The sequence below is a fragment of the Scylla paramamosain genome, chromosome 2, assembly GCF_035594125.1.
Source record: "Scylla paramamosain isolate STU-SP2022 chromosome 2, ASM3559412v1, whole genome shotgun sequence".
Classification (NCBI taxonomy): Eukaryota; Metazoa; Arthropoda; class Malacostraca; order Decapoda; family Portunidae; genus Scylla; species Scylla paramamosain.
The window spans coordinates 13,225,001-13,247,500 of NC_087152.1; the positions used below are offsets into that span (position 1 = coordinate 13,225,001).

The 22,500-nt window shown below is 40.6% G+C and overlaps 1 protein-coding gene across 2 annotated transcripts in view; it reads left to right on the plus strand.

Moving 5' to 3' along the window:
• Positions 1-22,500, plus strand: part of LOC135110372 (S-phase kinase-associated protein 1) — a 125,138-nt gene that overhangs the window by 79,520 nt on the left and 23,118 nt on the right. Inside the window, exon 3 of one of the 2 annotated variants that reach the window (XM_064022646.1) lies at positions 15,217-15,260. The exons of the other annotated variant lie outside the window; for it this stretch is intronic. The gene's annotated coding sequence lies outside the window, so the exon portion shown is untranslated. The remainder of the gene's footprint in view (positions 1-15,216; positions 15,261-22,500) is intronic. 2 annotated transcript variants of the gene reach the window in all.

Consider the following 22,500-nt stretch of genomic DNA (forward strand, 5'->3'; position numbering starts at 1 on the left):
GGGATAACTGTACATAGGTTTAATAACAATACTAAAGAAGGTTTAATAACAATACTAAAGAAAATAAAGAAAAAAAGAAAAGATGATGATGAAGGTGGAGAAGGAATTTTGCTCCGTATCCTTCAGTGTCTTACCGCCAACAATTTTTCTTTCTTTCACCTTCTTTCCATCGCCATGAATCTCACTTTCAACTTCACGTGGCTTGTAGTACTTTCACCTTGCAAATACTTCTACAACAAGTTATAATTTTTTTGGGGGAGACAACTAAACGTAGATAGACTCAGAACAGTAATTACACTTTGAGAATTCTTTGCCTGGCGTTACCCCAAGTAAATAACGTGATAAAATCTTAACGTACCTAATATATTTTAAACATACAGAAGAAGATGACGTCACGATACTACGGACAACTGTACATAACGTTGGCAGTGAACAATTTGTACCATATATGAAAAAAAAAAACTGAATGAAACGAACGATTCCCGTCAGCTACTCTTTGAAAAATTGTATTTGGTTTGAGTATTTTTGGGGTTATATTTCCTTTTTATGTTATTATTTTTTTCCCATTTTACGTACCCCTCTTCCACCTCGCTCAGTCTTTTTCCCCCTCATACGTACATACACTTTTTTAGGAACACTTTTATTTCTGCTCTTTTTCCTACTCTTCCCTCCCCCTTTCCCCCCCCCCCTCCTCTCTCTCTCTCTCTCTCTCTCTCTCTCTCTCTCTCTCTCTCTCTCTCTCTCTCTCTCTCTCTCTCACTCTCTCTCTCTCTCTCTCTCTCTCTCTCTCTCTCTCTCTCTCTCTCTCTCTCTCTCTCTCTCTCTCTCTCTCTCTCTCTCTCTCTCTCTCTCTCTTTAATCACCTTTTCCTCCGGCCACCCCTTTACCCTCTCTCCGCCTCCTTCCCTCACCCTCTCCATTCCTTCCCTCGAGCCAGAGCTAATATGAGGTCCCGCGTCATCTTCTGTCGCTGCAAGATTAGTCTCCTTTCCAGGGAAAATTTATGTCCCCCAACCATTGTGAGGAAGCCGCCAGCCTCCCTCGGTAGTCTTTAATCAGCCAGACCTCTTCCAGTCACTTCCTGCCTCTTCCAATCACCCACTTACGTACATACTCGTACTCTCCCCAACCTGCCTCTACTTCTCCTCCCCCCGCCCCCTCCAGACACACACATCGTTCAGGTTAGAGTGACGCGGGGCCGGTAACAGTCTCTCTGCCACGTTACCAGCCGTGCCCTCAGGCGTGATTGGTTCGCCACTGTTTTCCTCGTTTCAGGGGAACCTTTGTGTCAAGACGTTTTTTTTTTTTTTTTTTTTTCTTAGTATGTCTGTCTGTCTGTCTGCCTCTCTCTCTCTCTCTCTCTCTCTCTCTCTCTCTCTCTCTCTCTCTCTCTCTCTCTCTCTCTCTCTCTCTCTCTCTCTCTCTCTCTCTCTCTCTCTCTCTCTCTCTCTCTCTCTCTCTCTCTCTCTCTCTCTCTGTCTGTCTGTCTGTCTGTCTGTCTTGTCTGTGTGTGTGTGTGTGTGTGTGTGTGTGGTATGATTCTGTCTGTTCATTTGTTTGTTTGTCCCTCTGTCTTGTCCGGTTGTCTATCTACCTGCTTCTGTCTGTCTATTTTGTCCTGTTTGTCTGTCTGCTCTGTTTATCCATATATCTGTTTACTTGTCTGTCAGGAAACGGGAAAAATATTATGGTTAATCTCTCTCTCTCTCTCTCTCTCTCTCTCTCTCTCTCTCTCTCTCTCTCTCTCTCTCTCTCTCTCTCTTCTCCTCTCTCATCACTCTCTCCTCTCTCTCTCTCTCTCTGCGCAAGATTTATACAACAATTATAACGAGGATTCTTAATTATATGTTTATATTTATATTTTTATCGTTCTTCATTTCGTTTTGATTAACTGTAATTTTTTTTTCTTAATGCATTCACTGTTTTTACCAATAAGAGTGCTGCGTACAATACTTTGACTGAAATAATTAAATAATATGTATAAGAATAGTTGATTATATGTGTATGCAGTTATTTGTTTACTTAGCCTTTTTTTTTTTCTTTCATTCTTTCTTTTCTTTTTCTTTTTTTCTTTTTTCTTTATATTTTTGCGAGGATTTTTTTCCGCAAATTTTTCTATTAAAACATCCGATTAAGTCAGTTATCATGAAATGTGTGATTTTTTTCTGTAAGTTTTTAATTATTTTTTTTTTTCGTATTCATATAAAAGAGTTCTATTGTCCTATTTTTTTTATTACTGTATTTTTTTTATTTAATTATTGATTTACTGTGGCATTTGTTTTATTTCTATTGATTATTTGTTTACTTGTTTATTTATATCGGTACTGGTGACCTGATCCCTTGCTGTGATTCTTCATGGTGCAATTTTTTGGGGGTCCCATAAAAGCTCCGGCTTAATGGACCAGCCTTGCTGCAACTTGTGTAACTTATAATGCGTACATAATATGGCCAACTAAATAAATTCTAGCGTAATGTATGTATCCTCCCCCCCACCCCAACCTTTCTCTCTCTCTCTCTCTCTCTCTCTCTCTCTCTCTCTCTCTCTCTCTCTCTCTCTCTCTCTCTCTCTCTCTCTCTCTCTCTCTCTCTCTCTCTCGTTTTTTCCAGTGTCTGATACGTTAGGCAAAATCAGCACTAAAGAATATGGCAAATTTACCTTAATTGTGTGTGTGTGTGTGTGTGTGTGTGTGTGTGTGTGCGCTCGCCTTTCCTTTTTTATTTGTATATTATTTTAGCATTATTGTTATTCATTCACGAGATTGAGAACTTATAATATTCAAAGAGTTGATACCCGCACACCTGCATTGCTGCCACATATTCAAACACACCCCTCACCTGACCTGTCACTGTCCTTTACCTAAAAAGCCTTCTACCTCAAAATTTTAATCTCATGTTGTCCCTCCGTATCGTAAATCAAGAGAAAACCTAACCTAACCTAACGCGTAATTAAGAGACTGAAAAAAAAAAATGGACGAAGATAAACACGCATTGCAAACCAGACGTGAGTGTAATGGGAAGGGACGAGAGAGGAGAGAGAGCAGGTACTAGATACGAGTCGGCAGGTGGCGTGCGTGGAAGCTTTCCCTCTATAGCCAGCCAGCCCATCCAGCCAGCCGCCCCTCCTCGCATGAAAGAAAACATGCAAGTCGCTTAAAAAAGGGGGAAGTAAAAAATGGCCAGCTGTAATGAATAAGAGAAGAAAAAGTGCCGGTCGTAATTAAAAAAAAAAACGGGAAAGAAAATTGTCAGCCGTAGTATGAAAGAGGTAAAAAAAAGGTAAACTCGAAATAAAAATTCAGTCGTAGAAAAATCATAAATAGATGGATTAACGGATAGACGTGAGCAGGGATTGGTTAGTCTGAGGCCAGAACGACCTGCCTACCACCACCACCACCACCACCACCACCACCCACCCAACGAACCCCACAACCCACAACCCACAACCCACAGCCCAACTCCACCACCCACTTCAACACAATCCTCGCCAGCCAGCCTGCCCGCCCGCCCGCCCGCCCGCCAGCCTGCCCGCCCGCCCGCCCGCCTGCCCAACCACTTCAACCTTTTGCCATTCCATACCAGATCTGGCATTTGTACGACACAGCCAGATGGGCGGCGCCAAAACAGTGCCTGGTTTTACCCTCCCAGCAATCCGTGATCCGGCCCTCCATCCTGTCCCCTTCCCCCTTCATCTCCCTTCCCCTTCCCTTCATTTTCCATACCTTTACATCCTCCTCTCCCTTCCCTTCATCTCTCTTCCTCTTTCCACCTTTATCTGTCCCTTCCCCTTATCACCTCCTCTCCCTTACCCTTTTCCCTTCTCTCCCTTCCTTTTCCCCTTCTATCCCTTCCCCATGCCACCTTCCCCTCTTCCCTTTCATCTCCTTTCCTCCTATTCTCTTTTCTCTCCTTTCCCAGTCTTTCCCTTTTCTCTTCTTTCCTCCTCTTTCCTTTCCACTCTATCACTCACTCTCCACTCCTTCCCCTTTTCTCTTTCCCCCTTTTCTCTTCTCACAAACTTTCCTTCGTGTTTCTCTTTCCTTTTCTCCTTTTCTTCCTCCATGCATTCTCGTTCCTCTTTTTTCTCTCCCATTCTCTTCCCTTCTCCATCGATCCATCCATCCATCCATTTATCCTTCCCATTTCCTCTTGTCTCTCCCCCACCATCCCTCCTTACTTCCCTCCCTTCTCCCCCCTTTTTATTCCCCTCCATCTATCCTTTCCTACCTTCCTATTACCTTCCTGCGTCTTTCCCTTCCAGCTTCCCTTCCTTCCTTCTCAACTTTTTCTTCCTCTCTCCCTTCCTTCCTTCTTTATTTATCCTCTCCTTCTCTCTGACCCAATTTCAGATGCTTTACTTCCCTTCCTTTCATGGTTTTCTTTTTCTCCTTCGCTCTCCCTCTCATTCTTACCTTTCTTTGTTTCCTTGTCCTTTTTTTTTTTCGTCCGCCCATTGGTTTTCTCCCGCTTTCCTTCCGCAGTCCTGTCCACCTTCCATCCTTCCTTCTAACCCTCCTGGAGCTTGTAATTGAAGAATGCATAAGTAAAAATTGACTGCAAGGGGGCAAGAGAGAGAGAGAGAGAGAGAGAGAGAGAGAGAGAGAGAGAGAGAGAGAGAGAGAGAGAGAGAGAGAGAGAGAGAATAATTTATCATAAGATGCACTCACTAGTTTACGTAAAAGTCATCGAAGCGCTAAATCACAAAACTAAATTACAAGACTGGAGGAAAAAAAAAATGTTATGCAAAAAGGAACGTGGAATGAGCGAAATTCTGAAACATGGCCGGAAGAGAGAGAGAGAGAGAGAGAGAGAGAGAGAGAGAGAGAGAGAGAGAGAGAGAGAGAGAGAGAGAGAGAGAGAGAGAGATTGTGCCATCATTCATGAAACACTTGTGGAGGAGAATGATGACCAAATAAGAAAACTAAAAAAAAACTTGCATTAATCCGATGAAAGAATGAGAGAGAGAGAGAGAGAGAGAGAGAGAGAGAGAGAGAGAGAGAGAGAGAGAGAGAGAGAGAGAGAGAGAGAGAGAGAGAATGAATGAATGATAATGGCGTCTGGAAAAAAAAAAAAAAAGGAAGGAAGGAAAATGATGTGAGGGAACTCAGCGGATCATTAACTCTATCCTGTGAACTGTGAACTCTTCCCATCTTACCTGACCCTTCCTTACCTGCCTCCCGTGTCCCTCTTGCTCTCCCCTCCCTTGTAGTGGTAGTAGTAGTGGTAGTAGTAGTAGTAGTAGTAGTAGTTGTGGTAGTTCTCTGGTCACTATACTTTTCACACAACCGTAACACAACAGCCGCATCTAGTAAGCACCTGTGGGCCAGGGTTAGCATAACCCCCCACCCCCCCCAAAAAAAAAAAAAAAATTACATATCAAAATATTTTACATATTTTACATATCAAAATTTATTTCTGTATCATATTGATAAATAAGGTCTATATACGTACATTTGCATAAGAAAAAATGTAAAAGTAGTCAAGCCTAACCCGTTCATTTCCTGTATAATACAAGTTAACACAGGCTTTGTCCAACCGGACCAACCTGTATCAGCATAATCTAAACAAGTGTCTGTTCTTCATTGATAAATAGAAAGTGTTAAAATCTTTCAAGATTTAACTCCCCACGTGACTTCTGGCACTTATCCAAAAACATCTCCAATAACTCCCTTTCCTTTATTTATACCTGATGGCACCACTGCCATCTCATCTATTTCTCAAGTTGAACTATTACGTCAAACCTTCACTAAAAATTCTACCTTGGATGATTCAGGGCTTGTTCCCCCTCTCCTCTACCCTCTGACTACTTCATGCTACCCATTAAGATACTTCGCAGTGATGTTTGCCATTCCCTCGCTGGCCTAAACCCTCGGAAGGCTTGTTGCACCTTGATTAGTCAAACTCTTTCAACTCTATCAACATCTACCTTTCCTTCTTTACTATAAGATTTCCTAAATTCAGTCTAAATGGTGACCATTCTAGTCCCTCAAAGTACCGTCCTATTGCTTTAGTTTTCTGACTCTCCAAAGTTTTGAATCTATCCTCAGCAGGAAGAATCTTAATCACTTCTCAACCTTCTATCTGATTGCGAGTATGGGTTCCATCAAGGCCACTGGTGATCTGGCTTTCCTTTTAATGAGTCTTGGTCATCATCATTTAGAAATTTTGGAGAAACTTTTGCTGTTGCTTTAGATATACCAAAAGCTTTTAACAAAGTCTGGCAATAAGTTTTGATTTCTAAACTACCCTCCTACGGCTTCTATCCCTCTCTCTGTAACTTCATCTCAAGTTTCCTTTCTGACCATTCTTTTGCTGCTGTAGTAGACGGTCACTGTTCTTCTAAATCTATTAACAGTGGCATTCCTCAGGGTTCTGTCCTGTCACATATTCTCTTCCTATTCATCAATGGTCTTCTAAACCAAAGTTCATGTTCTATCCACTCCTACGCTGATGATACCACCCAGCACTTTCCCACATCTTTTCGTAGACGTCCAACCCTTCAGGAAGTAAACAATTCTCACAGGGGAGCCACAGAACGCCTGACTTCTGATCCCTCTAAAATTTCTGATTGGGACAGAGCAAACTTAGCATTGTTCAGTGCCTCAAAAACTCAATTCCTCCATCTATCAACTCCACACAACCTTTCAGATAACTATCCCCTTTTCTCTCATTACACTAAACTGTGCCCCTCTTCTACACTGAACATCCCCGGTCTGTCCTTTACTTACCTAAAACTTATCTCTTGCTAAAACAGATTCTGTGAAATTAGGCGCTCTGAGACGTCTCCGCCATTTTTTTCACCCCTTCCAGCTGCTAACTCTGTACAGGGGCCTTATCCGTCCATGTATGGAGTATGCTTCACATATATGTGCGGGTTCCACTCATACTGCTCTTTTAGCCAGAGTGGAATCAAAAGCTTTTCGTTTCATCAACTCCTCTCCTCTAACTGACTGTCTTCAGCCTCTCTCTCATCGCCGCGATGTTGTATATCTTGCTATCTTCTACCGCTATTTTCATTCCAAATGTTCTTTTGATCTTGCTAACTGCATGCCTCCTCTCCTCCCGCGGCCTCCTCTTTTTTCTCTCACCCCTATTCTGGCTAACTCTCTAATGGAAAGTTAACCAGTATTCTCAATCATTCATTCCTTTCTCTGGTAAACTCTGGAATTCCCTGCTTGTTTCTGTATTTCTACCTTCCTATGATTTGAACTCTTTCAAGAGGGAGGTTTCAAGACACTTATCCTGTAATTTCTGACCACCACTTTCGCCTCTGTTCGGGGACTGGCACCTCAGTGGGCCTTTTTTTTTATTATATTTTTATTACTCTTGGCCAGTCCCCCTCGTACATGAAAAACCTTTCAACCCTTTCGTTTCACTCTAGATTACTTTTCAGTTGTTTATTTAAACTGATTTACATATAAATATGAGGAATAAACAAAAAATAAATAAAACTCTAAAACCCAATAAACCCCTCCCCGCCAAAAAAAAAAAAAAATGGGTTGAATGAAAAAAAAAAAAAACAATTTCCAACCCTGCTGAGGATCTGATTCACCCTCTTGTCTCGTTAAGAACATTACCAGCAGTACACACGACTCAGCGAAAAGCAACAAGGTGTAACTGATTTTCTCTTATGGGTTTTCAGAGGCCGTGTTACTTCGTTTTTCGGGAATAACTCTCTAACAAACTGATAAATTGGGAACATTCTTTGACAGAGCCTGCTTCAAACACTCTGCTGATTTTCGTCACAGTGGTTAAGTAAGAAAAGTGAATAATAAAGGCACTTACTGTTGTCTCTCTCTCTCTCTCTCTCTCTCTCTCTCTCTCTCTCTCTCTCTCTCTCTCTCTCTCTCTCTCTCTCTCTCTCTCTCTCTCTCTCTCTCTCTCTCTCTCTCTCTCTCTCTCTCTCTCTCTCTCTCTCTCTCTCTCTCTCTCTCTCTCTCTCTCTCTCACCACCAACACACACACACACACACACACAGCAGTTGTCTCCTAGGCACGAAGGAAGAAGAAAAGGCGCGACCCGGGAGGCGTGGGAAGGTCTGGGGTGGCGGAGTTGTAAATATCGCCTTTTTCGTTGGTTCCTCGTGTGGGAGCTGCATTCGTTATCGGCACAGCCTGCGTGTTGTGCTGCAGGCTGGGGGCAAATACGTCCACGATACATTTAGCTCACGTGGCTCCAACCTGCGTCTGATGCTGTCTTAATTTCGTTGACTACTTCAGAGAGAGAGAGAGAGAGAGAGAGAGAGAGAGAGAGAGAGAGAGAGAGAGAGAGAGAGAGAGACTGATTGACTTTAGGGCAATGAAAGAAAAGGGAGTTGAATAGAAGGCAAGGAAATAAGGATAAGATTGGAAGAGGAAAAGAAAAAAAAAAAAAACTGAGGTTAGATGGTGGAGGGACAAAGCAATATGCGTTCATTATAGGGTATTCAGATTTTACTCCCGTCGTCCATTTGCCTTGTACGCTCTCTAGTTACTGAGCGCGGTATTTGTGAGGGAATATGTACGGAATATGTGAGGGAATTACGTACTGTTCTAGTGTACTCCAGAGTTCAAACTCCCCTAAAACTTGTACCGCCATCGCTTCCCACTCTCGGCTTTCCCTCTAATAGTTCTCACCATCACCACTATCATCGCTTTTCGTCACTACAATACACCTCTCACCAGCACTCACCTCCGTCTCCTGCTCCCTCTTGTATTCCCACTATCACCTCTACCTCTTCCTCTCCCTCCTGTACATTCCACCAACATTCCTCATCGCCACCATCTCAACCAACAGCTTCAATTCATCCAGTGTATTTAGATATGTGTAAAGAAGATTGTACATTTAATTTCATATAAGAATATACTTTTAGATATTTGTAAATAGTACACCTGTGAATGTCTTTTGTTTTTCCTTAACTGATTACACGTTCTTTTCATTCATTTGTTCACACACACATACACACACACACACACACACACACACACACACACACACACACACACACACACACACACACACACACACACACACACACACACACACACACACACACACACACACACACACACACACACACACACACACATCCGGAAATCAACAATTTAAAAAAAAGTCTTCAGATTTTTGCAATTTACAAAAGGATATGAAATTTCTCACGGCCGGCAACCGCACCTCAGTTCATTTTGACACCTTGACACGCATTCTGTGCTGCGAGGGAAAATAAAGTTTGGGGCACGTAATAGGGGGAGTTTCCAGGAATGTAGATGAAAGGCACACACTAACATCCGGAAAACCTTTCATTACACACACACACACACACACACACAGAGAGAGAGAGAGAGAGAGAGAGAGAGAGAGAGAGAGAGAGAGAGAGAGAGAGAGAGAGAGAGAGAGAGAGAGAGAAATATATGAGAAACTTGAGAGCACGGAAGGAACCACAAAACTAGTCGTGAATAAAGTACGTTAACAAAAAAGAAGGTTGGAAAAGTGGGCTTAGATGGATGGGACGTGCATGAGACACTAATGGCAAGAGATAGGAGTGTTGTGGCGGGTTTTGAAGGAAAGGAGAGGACAGAATTGTGTGTGTGCGCGATGTTAGAAGCAAAGGGTGATGATAAAAAGCACTGCGCCGAATAAAGATCGAAAACAGGGAGAGAAGAGGATAACAATAGAGAAGGAGACAGGGAGGGAGGAATAAAACAGAGTAGATTAATTTTGGTTTAGTTATTTGATTCTTAATAATAAATGTTACAAATGTGTATGCTGGGAAAATAACGGTAGATGCACTGAAGGAAAACAGGAAGACACGTGGGGTGATTACAACAGAAGACGTAGAAGACAAAGATGCAGACTGATGATTCTTGTGACAAACACTAACCGAAGCAGCCAAAAGACAGTATGATGTTAAGGGATATGCAATAATTAACAGTGATCATACCCATACACTGACTACCACTACCAAACATCCTGACGAGACTTTCTACTTTCTGTCATTTACATTCTGTCCACCTCCCTAATGCAAGAGTTAACCAGAATTCACAGTCTTTCATCCCTTTCACTCGTAGACTCTAGAACTCCTCTGCGTGAACTAGTCAGGCTTACATATCGCTGCTTGTTCACATTGTACTATGCTGTATGTGAGTGTTCGGGATGGTATTGCACTTGCGAGGAGTACGTGAAAGTCCCCGCGGCTCACTTCATGTTGGAAAGCCATGCCTGAGTTGTGTTGCCGCACCGCAGCTGGCCTCTCGTCCATCCATTAGCGGCGGTGACTGGCGGTACTTCAAACGATGTAGTTGTTGAAGTGTATGTTCTTAGTTATCTAGTGTGCAGAATGGAATGGGTCTCTCTCTCTCTCTCTCTCTCTCTCTCTCTCTCTCTCTCTCTCTCTCTCTCTCTCTCTCTCTCTCTCTCTCTCTCTCTCTCTCTCTCTCTCTCTCTCTCTCTCTCTCTCTCAAAAAAAAAAAAAAAAAATAGACACCCAGCGCCTTTTTACAACACCACGCCCCAGTATAAGAATCTGTCTGTGTATAAAATCTAATAAAGCTGCCATAGCATAGGCATTGCAGGTCTTGCGTAATTACTGCACAATAGGACACCATTACTCTGTATTCCTCCGCCTGTGTCCGGCGCTGCTCATCGGAGGACTATGTGTTGGGCAGGCTGGTGTGCGTTCGTCCCCACTCACCTTTTTTCCGTGACTAGCGAACTCACATCCTGCCCAGATAGTCGCTCACTGACTATGACGTGGGCGGGTTGAGGCGAAAAAAATACATAAAGGAAAAAAACAAGAAAAAAAATGGAAGCTGCAAGAAGCCGCACGTGTCAGTTCCTTTATGAAAATACACCTGCCCATTTTCACTTATCATCGTGATCCATAAATTTGTCCTGTCTTCTTTCTTAAGCTCCCTAATGACTCGGCACTAACAATAACATGATTACTGGGTCTATTCTATGCTTGTACCGTTCAATAACACACAGGTGGGCACGATGCACCAGCAAGGGCTCGTGACATTCAAATGAAGGATGAGGGCGAATTATTGATGAATGAGTGTCACTTTTGTAGCAGTTCATAATTTCTATTGGTGAAGCATAAAATGGCTCTGTTATATATATATATATATATATATATATATATATATATATATATATATATATATATATATATATATATATATATATATATATATATATATATATATATATATATATATATATATATATATATATATATATATATATATATAAAATGGCTGTCTTATATATATATATCGTATATATATATATATATATATATATATATATATATATATATATATATATATATATATATATATATATATATATATATATATATATATTGGTCTTTCCCTGTCTTTTTTTTTTTTTTATGATGGCAGAAAACAATGCAGAACAGCAGAAGAATAAAGAAATAAGTAATAAATTGTTGCTTTCTAAAGAATGGAGAAAATGAAGAAAGAAATTTCCGGCGTTTAAAATAATCGATGACAGAATTTTTTTTTTCATTTTTCTGTTATTTCATTTGATTTTTCACGACTGTGGTAATAAAAGAAATAGAGAATAAATCAGGAAGAATAGAAAATAAGTGATGAAAGCATACAACACACAGAACGAAAAAGAAAAACAAAATGGGAGGGATTCAATAAGATAAAAGCTAATCCGTGACACTAAAGGAATGAAATCGTGAATATACAGAAGCTACAAAAGATTCAGCTTTTCTGAAGTCTGTTTGTTGGGTCACTATTTTTCAAGGTCACAAAAGCGATTAGAACATTTTTGTGCCATAAGAGCGTGAATTGGTACTGTCTTGGATCATAAAGACAAGTAGCTGGATTGTTTTTGGTCCATGAGAAAGTGAAATTCTACTTTTTTAGGAATCATAGACTAGGAATAGAACATTTTTGGGCCACAAGACCGTGAATTATTACTATTTTTAAATCACAACAGCTAATAAAAACATGGAATAGTACTTTTTGGATCTTTAACGTATAATTGAACTTTTTGGGTCACAACAATGTGGAATAGAACGTTTAAGAGCAAGAGCCTGAATAAGTACTTTTGGATGATAGAGACTAGTGGTTATAATTGTTTTTTAATCCATGAGCGTATAATGGAACTTTTTGGATCATAACTGCGTAAAATGTATTATTTATTTATTTATTTATTTATTTTTATTTATTTATTTTATTTTATTTATTTATTTTTTTTTTTTTTGGTGGGGGAGGGCCAATAAGAGCATAGAATATTACTTTTTTTTTTAATCAAAGACGAGGAAGTGGATTTTTAAAGATCCATAAGGGCGTGTAATTGGACGTTTTTGCGGGAGTCACAAGGGCGTGGAGCTGCACTTTTTGAGGACGTGAGACGGTGGAGTAAGACTTGGAACGCTTACGGCTGACGGGGCAAGAACAAAGGCACTTGGGGGGGGATGGCGAAGGCTGACAAAGGGGCTGCTTAGAAAGACTTCATGCAAAAGGGTTCTCTTCTCGTCTCTTGTACTTCCCACCTTAGCTCTCTGCCTTAATTTCGCTGACTACTACTGAGAGAGAGAGAGAGAGAGAGAGAGAGAGAGAGAGAGAGAGAGAGAGAGAGAGAGAGAGAGAGAGAGAGAGATTCTAAGGCAATGAAAGGAAATCCATTTGAATAGAAGGCAAGGAAATAAGGGCAAGATTGAAGGAGTAAAAGGAAAAAGAAAAGAAAAGACTGAGGTTAGAGAGAGAGAGAGAGAGAGAGAGAGAGAGAGAGAGAGAGAGAGAGAGAGAGAGAGAGAGAGAGAGAGAGAGAGGGGGATGGAAACAGATAGGCAAATAAAGTCAAAATTACAGACAGAACAAACAGATAGACGAACGAAGACAAACAGAGAGAGGACAGAAAAAGAAAAGGAGACATGAGGAGGTAACAGAAGAGGGGGATGGTGATGGAGAAACCTGAATTAGAGAGATCTAGGAGTAATGGGGGAATTTCAGGAAGATATATGGCAGGAGGGAGTGGAAAAGCGCATTGATAAATTATGAAATGTAGAAGAATATTGATATAAAAAGTATTTATCAACGAATAAACTGTGTGTGTGTGTGTGTGTGTGTGTGTGTGTGTGTGTGTGTGTGTGTGTGTGTGTGTGTATTCTAAAACTGAAAAATGGTTATTCTTTATGCACAACTCTTAAGAATTCGAAAAAAAAAATGTTTCAGACATAAAATGGTTCTTCCTTAAGTAATTAACGTATCATTGTTGTCAGATAGAAATTTTGTAATTGAATTTTTTTTTTACTTTTTCAACAAAGGCCCTGACCTGTATAAAATAATGAAAGTTTTTTTGCGATTAAAAATTTTCCTCTTAGAAAACAAATAGATAAACTATGAATATTAGAACAAGAATATTGATATGAAAATTATGTATCCATCAATTTTTTTTTTTTAAGTGAAATATGATTATTTTCCCTGCCGCATTCCTAAGAACTCAAAATATTATTTCAGATATGTACAATTGTTTTTTTTTTCTTTGTGTAAAGAACATGTCCCAGTTGCCAGGTAAAAATATTTGAATTGAAAATTTTTCACTCTAACAAAGATCCGGACCTGTACCCAGAACAAAAACAAAACAAAAAAAAAAGAGAAAAAAAATATTTGCGATTGAATTTTTTCTTAGACAACAGATAATTAAATCATGAATATCAGAAGAATATTGATATGAAAAGTGTATATCAAACGAAAAAGTATTTTTTTAGTCTCCATTTTTTTTTTTTAAGTTAAATAAGATTATCTATACCGCACTCCTAAGAACTCTAAATAATATTTTAACTACTTACAGTTGTCCCCCTCTGGGTAAAGAAAATATCCCAAATATCAGATAAAAATTTTAGAATTGAAATTTTTAACTTCAACAAAGTACCTGTACAAAAATAAAATAAAATAAAAAAAAATATGCAACTCAAAATTTTACTCAAAGGTTACAGATAATTCAATCGCGAATATTACAAGAATATAAAGAATAAAAGTTATATATCAATCGAGAAAGTACGTTTTTTAAGTGGCTTCAGTTTTTTAAGTGAAATATGATTATTACCCATGTCTCACTCCTACGAACTCTAAATGATATTTTAATTATGTACAATTGTTTTTATCTATTTATTTTTTATTTTTTAAGTAAAGAACATATCCCAATTATCTGGTAAAAATTTTTGAATTGAAATTTGTTCACCTTTTAGCAAAGGTCCAGACTTGTACAAAAAAATTTTTTAAATTAGCGATTAAAAATCTTCCTTTTAGACAATAAATAATTCAATCATGAATATTAGAAGAATAATATTGATATAAAAATTATATAACAGTTGAAAATGTGTTTTTTATATTCTTTATTTTTTAAGTGAAATATGATTATTATCCATATCACACTCCTAAGAACTCTACATAATATTTTAACTATGCGCAATTGTTTTCTTTAAATAAAGAACATATCACAGTTATCAGGTAAAAATTGAAAAATTTTGCGATTAAAAATTTTACTCTTAGACAACAGATAATTAAATCATCAATAGCAGAAGACAATTACTGATATATCATTTAAAAGTTTTTTTTTTTTTATGTGACTTCATTTTATTTTAAAGTGAAATAACCTTATTATCTATGCCGCATTCCTAAGAACTCTAAATAATATTTCAGTTATGTGTAATTGTTCTCCTTTAAGTAAAGAACATATCCCTGTATCAGATAAAACTTTTGGAATTGATTTTTTTTTTTTTTTTTTTTTAAACAAATCTCCGGACCAGCAGAAAAAAATGGAAAGTTTTTCCGATTCAGATTTTCCCCAGAGGTTACAGATGATGAACTAGGAAACATTAGAAGAATATTGATATAAAAATTACATTGAATCGAAAGTGTTTTTGTCTTCATATTTTTTTTTTCAGTTATGATTATTATCTATGCCACACTCCTAAGAACTCTAAATAACATTTTAACAATGTACAATTGTTTTTCTTTAAGTAAAGAACATACCCCAATTATTATATATATATATATATATATATATATATATATATATATTTTTTTTTTTTTTTTATTGTATTTTTCACTTTTTAACAAATTGAAACATTTTTGCAATTAAAAATTTTCCTCTTAGACAAAACAAAATTAAATCATGAATATATTGAAAAAAGAATATTGATGTAAAAAAATATATATATCAATCCAATTTTTTTTTTTTCCTCCATTTTATTTCAGTGACCGTAGGGCGGCACTATAGGGAGTCACCAAAAGGCTTCAAGGTAGGGCGGCACTGTAGCGTAGCATTATAGGACGGCATCGTAGGGCATCACCAAAGGGCAGCACCGTAAGCCTTAGGGCGTCACCAAAATCCGGTACCATAGGGCAGCACCGTAGAGCATCACCAAAGGGCGGAACTGTAGCGTAGGACTGCAGGGCGGCAATGTAGGGCTTATCAAAGGTCGGCACCAAAGAGCGTCACCGTAAGGCGTCACCAAAGGGTGGCACTGTAAAGCGGCACTGTAGGGCGTCTCCAAAAAGCGTCACCGTAGAGCGGCACCGTAGGGCGTCACCATAGGGCGTTACCAAAGGTGGGCACTGTAGGATAAAACCGTAGAGCGTCACCAAAGGGCGGCACCGTAGGGCGCCAGCAAAGGGCGGCACCTTAAGCCTTCATCAAAGGGCGTCACCGTAACGTAGTACTGTATGGTGTCACCAAAGGGCGGCACCCTAGGGAGTCACCGTAGGGCGGCATCGTAGGGCGGCATCGTAGGGCGTCACCAAAGGGCGGCACAGTAGGGCAGCACCGTAGGGCGTCACTAAAGGGCGGCACCGTAGGGAGCCATCGTAGGGCGGCACCGTAGGGTAGCACTGTTGGGCGGCACCGTAGGGCGTCACTAAAGGGCGATTCCGAAGGGCGTCGCCGTAGGGGGTCACCGTAGGACGCCACCGTAGGGCGTCATCAAAGAGCGGCACCGAAGGGCGGTACAGTAGTGTGGCACCGTAGGGCGTCACCAAAGGGCGTCACCAAAGGGCGGCACCGTAGGGCGTCACCAAAGTACGACCTCCCAAGCTTCAGCTTAGCTCCGAACTTGCCAAGGAAAGAATTGTATAGACTACACTATTCATAGTTCATCTTTCACCCTCCCTTCCCCCCACCAGCCCTTTACTCCCCTTGGGCGAGAACTGTATAGATTACGCTATTCTGCGTTCCGCTTTCCTCTCCAAGCCCTTCTCGCTTCTTGGACGATTCACACACGAGGGACCGGGTACACATCTTTGTTTTGCCAGTGTGTTGAATTATTGCAAAATTAAAACTAATTATTGTCGTAATAGACAAAACAGAGAGAGAGAGAGAGAGAGAGAGAGAGAGAGAGAGAGAGAGAGAGAGAGAGAGAGAGAGAGAGAGAGAGGCGGCTGCAGAATTTATTTACATTTACTCTCTCTCTCTCTCTCTCTCTCTCTCTCTCTCTCTCTCTCTCTCTCTCTCTCTCTCTCTCTCTCTCTCTCTCTCTCTCTCTCTCTCTGCCCTCCCCTAGGACCCAAACACAGTAATTTATCCCGGAATATCAAAACATGTCTGAAGGCAAATGACACGTTCCTCTCCATCACTTATTAACAGTCGCCCTTCTCTACTCCGCCACTTCTCACTGCGACCCTCCAAGCAGCATAGCGAGACTACTTCACTCCTCTCCCCGCTTTAACACTCCATATTTCTCCCAATACAAAATGTTGTCGTTTTCGTCTCTCTTTCTCCCAAATTTCATCCCCTCTTCCATCCAACTCGACTTGCAATAACTGCGTGAACTCTCTCTCTCTCTCTCTCTCTCTCTCTCTCTCTCTCTCTCTCTCACTCTGTGTCTGTCCATCTCGCTCTCTCTGTCTCTCCCCTATTCTTTTATTCCTTTCTTTTCCCTAACTAATTTTCTTCCGTTCAGGCAGGTCAGGTCTGGCAGGGGGTGCTTCCCGAAGTCTCCATTCACCAGTGCTGTTGCTGCATTGCCTCTCGTTGCGTGCTTCAATTTGCTCACCCATTCCGCCTTGATTTGTTTTATTTACTTCCACCGTTCGCTCTTTCCTCTGTCGTATTGTTCTATGGGTGTCTTGAATAGCTCTATGCTTTGCCGGGGGGGAGGGGGCGGAGTCCAAGGCAAGTTGTGTTTGGTTGGGCTGGACTTGGGTGTCTGTTCTCGGTTGTTGGTGGTGGTGGTGGTGGTGGTGGTGGTGGTGGTGGATTTTTTGGTGGTGATGGTGGTGGATTTCTTGCATTGCTCTTATGTGTTTTGAATGTTGCAGTGTTTTGAAGTATTTGGTTTTGCTGTCATTTGGTTTTGTTGTCTTTACTTGTTCTCCCTTTTTTTTTTTTTTTGTTTCTTGGTGAGAGAGAGAGAGAGAGAGAGAGAGAGAGAGAGAGAGAGAGAGAGAGAGAGAGAGAGAGAGAGAGAGAGGAGGATGGATGTTATTTTTTTTTGTCGATCGGTCTGCTGGTCTCTCTCTCTCTCTCTCTCTCTCTCTCTCTCTCTCTCTCTCTCTCTCTCTCTCTCTCTCTCTCTCTCTCTCTCTCTCTCTCTCTCTCTCTCTCTCTCTCTCTCTCTCTCTCTCTCTCTCTCTCTCTCTCTCTCTCTCTCTCTCTCTCTCTCTCTCTCTCTCTCTCTCTCTCTCTCTCTCTCTCTCTCTCTCTCTCTCTCTCTCTCTCTCTCTCTCTCTCTCTCTCTCTCTCTCTCTCTCTCTCTCTCTCTCTGCTACCTCCATAACGCCTCCCCCCTCAATATCCCGTCTCGCCTTGCATACAATATCGTATAATGAACATTGTCGCAAGAAACGGTACGTACTATAAGCTTCTGATTGTGATAATTTACGTCTTTGTCAAACCAGATATGTAGACAGCTTTCCATTGTTGTTCGTAATCAATTATCTTCTATACAGTGAACATTGTAAATTAAGAAATTGTGACCTGTTAGATAAACTTGTACGTACTAGAAGGAAATAAAGATGTGTAATATAATGGCATTTCCAGTAATCTTAAAAATACTTGCAATTATAAGGTTTCTGGATCATCCATGACTGAAGAAAGTTTAATCAAGTATATCGTCTGGATTCCACATATGTATTCCTGGAACTTCAAACACATCTGGTAATTAGAATAAAATGTTGTGGTAGAACTGACTCAAAATGGCAAGCAGGTGTGGTGGGCAAGACCTGGTGATCGTGAGAATTGTATGAGGTGTGGCAGTCAAGACGTGGTGACTCATTGAATGGGTCTATATTGGTAACGGAACTGATGAGATGATAAAGGGAGTCTGTGAAGATGCTAAGGAATGTAGAGACAGTTGCAATGCCTCGTTTAAGTAAAGTCTGGAAGAAGATAGTCGTAACTTGCCGGGACAGTCGAATGGGTAGTGTGGTGAAAAGTTTGGAGAACTCTGGTGGGAATGGAAAGTCATGGCCGAAAATCAATCAACCAACCTGCCTAGCGCTTTCACTACTGCTGTTTTGTTTCTTCTCTCTGTCGTAAGATCCGATAATAATGAATGATAGATAAATAGATAGATGATAGTAATGTAATTTTACGAAACTCCACAAATAACATGTTTTTAATAGACAAGACGACGAGATACCAAGAAAAAAAAAAAACATCAAACACAGTAATATAGTTAGCATACAACAACTTACTCGACTATTCATCCACAAATAACATGTTTTTAATAGACAAGACGACGAGATACCAAGAAAAAAAAAACACCAAACACAGTAATATAGTCAGCATACAACAACTTACTCGACTATTCACCTTAACTTCCAAGAAAATTCCAGGTACAGTTAATTTGTTATAATGTTATATAATGTTATAATGTTATAATGTTATAATGTTATAATTTGTTATAATGCGAGGTGCAGTTCGTGGGCGGGTAACAGCAGTAATTACTCCCCATTCAGTATTGGTATTGAGCGTAACTGCACGTACTTCCAAGAAACTCGAACTCCGCTAAGAGCATCCGTGAAAAATACAACGCGGGGTACGTGTGTGACAGCTGCAATTAAAGGCCATTCGGTACGCGTGAACTGTGACCTTCTGCCCTTCTCCACAATGTATGTCGCTTCATTAGGCAAACGGTCCGGGGCCATTCTATTGACCGTCAACTTAAAAGGGTGCAGCCCTCACGCCATCTATTCATGCAAACAGCCCTCTTCCATTCTGGTCAGTCATTTGTAAGCTCGCTCGCCTCCCAGAAGAAGCTGCAGGGACTTGACAGGCATGGAAGTACTTTTAAGCGTGAGGAATGAAGACAGGGAGCCTCCATTTTCCCTTCAGTAGTGTGTAGGTTTTTCATTATTCGCGCCTTAATTTGTACCCTTCTTTCGTGTCTTGAGTTTTTTGGTTCGCTTGTAAGAATTGGTAGTGGGTCGTTAGTGTGTGTTACATTATGTGTGTCTACCTTTTTAACTTTCTTTTTTGTTACACCTGACGTTGTTGTTTCGTGATGCTATGAAAGAAACACACACACATACACACACACACACACACACACACACACACACACACACACACACACACACACAGTTGGCTTGCGAGATGAATGTGAACACCAAATTTCCTCCTCTTCTGGCTGTGTGTGTGTGTGTGTGTGTGTGTGTGTGTGTGTATGTTTCTGTCTGTCTGTCTGTCTGTCTGTCTGTCTGTCTGTCAGTCTGTCTGTCTGTCTGCCTGTCTTTATCTTTTCTTTTGTTATCTTTTCTTTTCTTTCTCGTATCTTTTCAATCCGTCTATCTCAGCAACAAAGTGGATGAGTTACCTGCGTGTACAGAAGTTGTACAGAAGAGAAACATCCGTAAAAAGAAGTGGGTAAGAAGTAAAGAAACTGATAATATACGATCACTGAGATGACCCAAAATCACACACACACACACACACACACACACACACACACACACACACACACACACACACGCACGCACGCACACGCACACTAGCAAAAATCGGGAACGTAACCAAAAAAAAAAAAAAAAAAGAAAAAAAAGATCATGAGTGTGAATTCAACTGAGAATCTTGCCATTATTCTATTACAGTATTTTCCGTAAGTTCAAAGCAAAGAGACGAGGCGAAGTTACGGAAGAAGGAAAAGAAATGGAGTTGAAAAGTGGAGTGGAAAAGAAAGAGAGAGAGAGAGAGAGAGAGAGAGAGAGAGAGAGAGAGAGAGAGAGAGAGAGAGAGAGAGAGAGAGAGAGAGAACAAGTAAGAGGAAAACGTAAGTCGTTAAAAATTCAGAAAGTGAGATTAAACGACACACACACACACACACACACACACACACACACACACACACACACACACACACACACACACACACACACACACACACACAGAGAGAGAGAGAGAGAGAGAGAGAGAGAGAGAGAGAGAGAGAGAGAGAGAGAGAGAGAGAGAGAGAGAGAGAGAGAGAGAGAGAGAGAGAGAGAGAGAGAGAGAGAGAGAGAGAGAGAGAGAGAGAGAGAGAGAGAGAGAGAGAGGAGTAAGATTTATGTGCTGTTGTCCAGTTTATGTTCAAACTTCTCTTCACACTTTTCCGACCCATTCCAGGCAGAAGAAGGACGGCGAGGAGGAAGAGAAGTGTGGGGGAGCAGGAGGAAGAGGAGGAGGAGGAGGTGGTGGTGGTGGTGGTGGTGGTGGTGGTGGTGGTGATGGTGGTGACGGTAGGGAGGGAAGAAGAGATGAAGCAGAAGAGGTGGAAACATGTGTCTTCCTTTAATTTCTTTCCTTTCCATTTCCTTTCCATTTGAGTTACCCTCCCCACCTGTCTTGTTTTCTCTTCCTTTACCGCGTCACTCGTCTCTCTTCATCTCCCCTTCCCTGCTTGTCACCGCGCCTGCCTCTGCCCCTCCCCGACCAGTTCCCCTCGTTATTTTGCTATAGTCTCTTCTTGTAGGCATGAACCAAGCACACTTCGAGATTAGGCGAGTCCAAACCGAAGACTTTTTTAAATTACTCCCACATTTTCGTAAGTTTTGCTTATATTTTCACTATTACAGCGTTAGGTCTCGAAAGTACTAAATTATTATTGTGAAGTTCAAATATATATCAAGAAATTAAATATGCTAATGAGTAGTCAGTACTTACGTTGCTGATAGTTACGCAGATATTTGATTTATGAATGTATTTATCTCCTGTGGAAGTTATGTATTCATCCTTTCTCTCTCTCTCTCTCTCTCTCTCTCTCTCTCTCTCTCTCTCTCTCTCTCTCTCTCTCTCTCTCTCTCTCTCTCTCTCTCTCTCTCTCTCTCTCTCTCTCTCTCTCTCATTATCACATACATCAGGATCTAAAGCCAAGGAAAATTTTACGAGATTCAGAGGCTGATCTGGATATGTACGCGTTAATGAGAATCCGTAATTTACTCTTCTTCCTCGCCGCAGAAGTCTATTGAGAATGTAGGCTGAAATTTAATTTTCGTGTACGGGGAAGCCTTGTCACAATTCACGGCATTGGGAAAGGTACGAGTATGCAGTCTGTCTGTGCCGCCTATACATCTCCCTCATCTACATTATTTGAGCTTTTATCTCTCGGAAGGCAAAGCTAAACTATTTCTGTATCTTATGTGGCAGTAACCTCTAACTAGGATGACAAACAAAGTCCTCACTCATTAATCAGGACTGGACAAGAAATAATGGGTTCAAGTTTGATGAAGTTGTATTTATAAAAGATATAGAAGAAAATTAGTTCTCTCAAATAGTGGCAGATGAGTGGAATAGATTCACTTATCAGGTTGTTCGTGTTGACTCAATAGGGAACTTTCAAAGAAGATTAGACAAATTTGTGGATCGGGATAGTAAGTAGAAATAGGTAGGCGTGTTTTATACAGGGAGTGCCAAGTGTAGGCCTGGTGTCTTCCTGCAACTTCCCCTTGTTTTCTTGTGTTCTTACGTTCTAATATCAAGATGAACATCGGCGGTGCATTTATGAACCCATTAAATTATGTCATGCGTCTCTTATGGTAGACTTCAATTTTTTTTTTTTATTTACAATATTTTTAGATATCTGTGAGGTGTAGTAAAGCGCTATAAATACGAAAGAAATTAAGCACAGTGATATCAATAGGAAGTTGCGCATTTGTGAACATCGTAGTCTGTTATCGCTCGGTTTACAGACTCCACACGACTCCTGCTTGGCTCATTGTGGAGCAGCAGGCTACACTTTTACCTAATGTTGCTGCTCCTCTACGCTGCTAACTTTTTTAATTTAATTCATATGGACAGCGCTCTCTCTCTCTCTCTCTCTCTCTCTCTCTCTCTCTCTCTCTCTCTCTCTCTCTCTCTCTCTCTCTCTCTCTCTCTCTCTCTCTCTCTCTCTCTCTCTCTCTCTCTCTCTCTCTCTCTCTCTCTCTCTCTCTCTCTCTCTCTCTCTCTCTCGCCAACATCAAAAAAAAAAAAAGACGTTTCATTTTTTTCTTTTCTTTCATCTCAAAGATTTATTTTACCTTCATACCTTTTTTTCCAACCCTGCATCTCTCACTTTATTCTTTTTAATC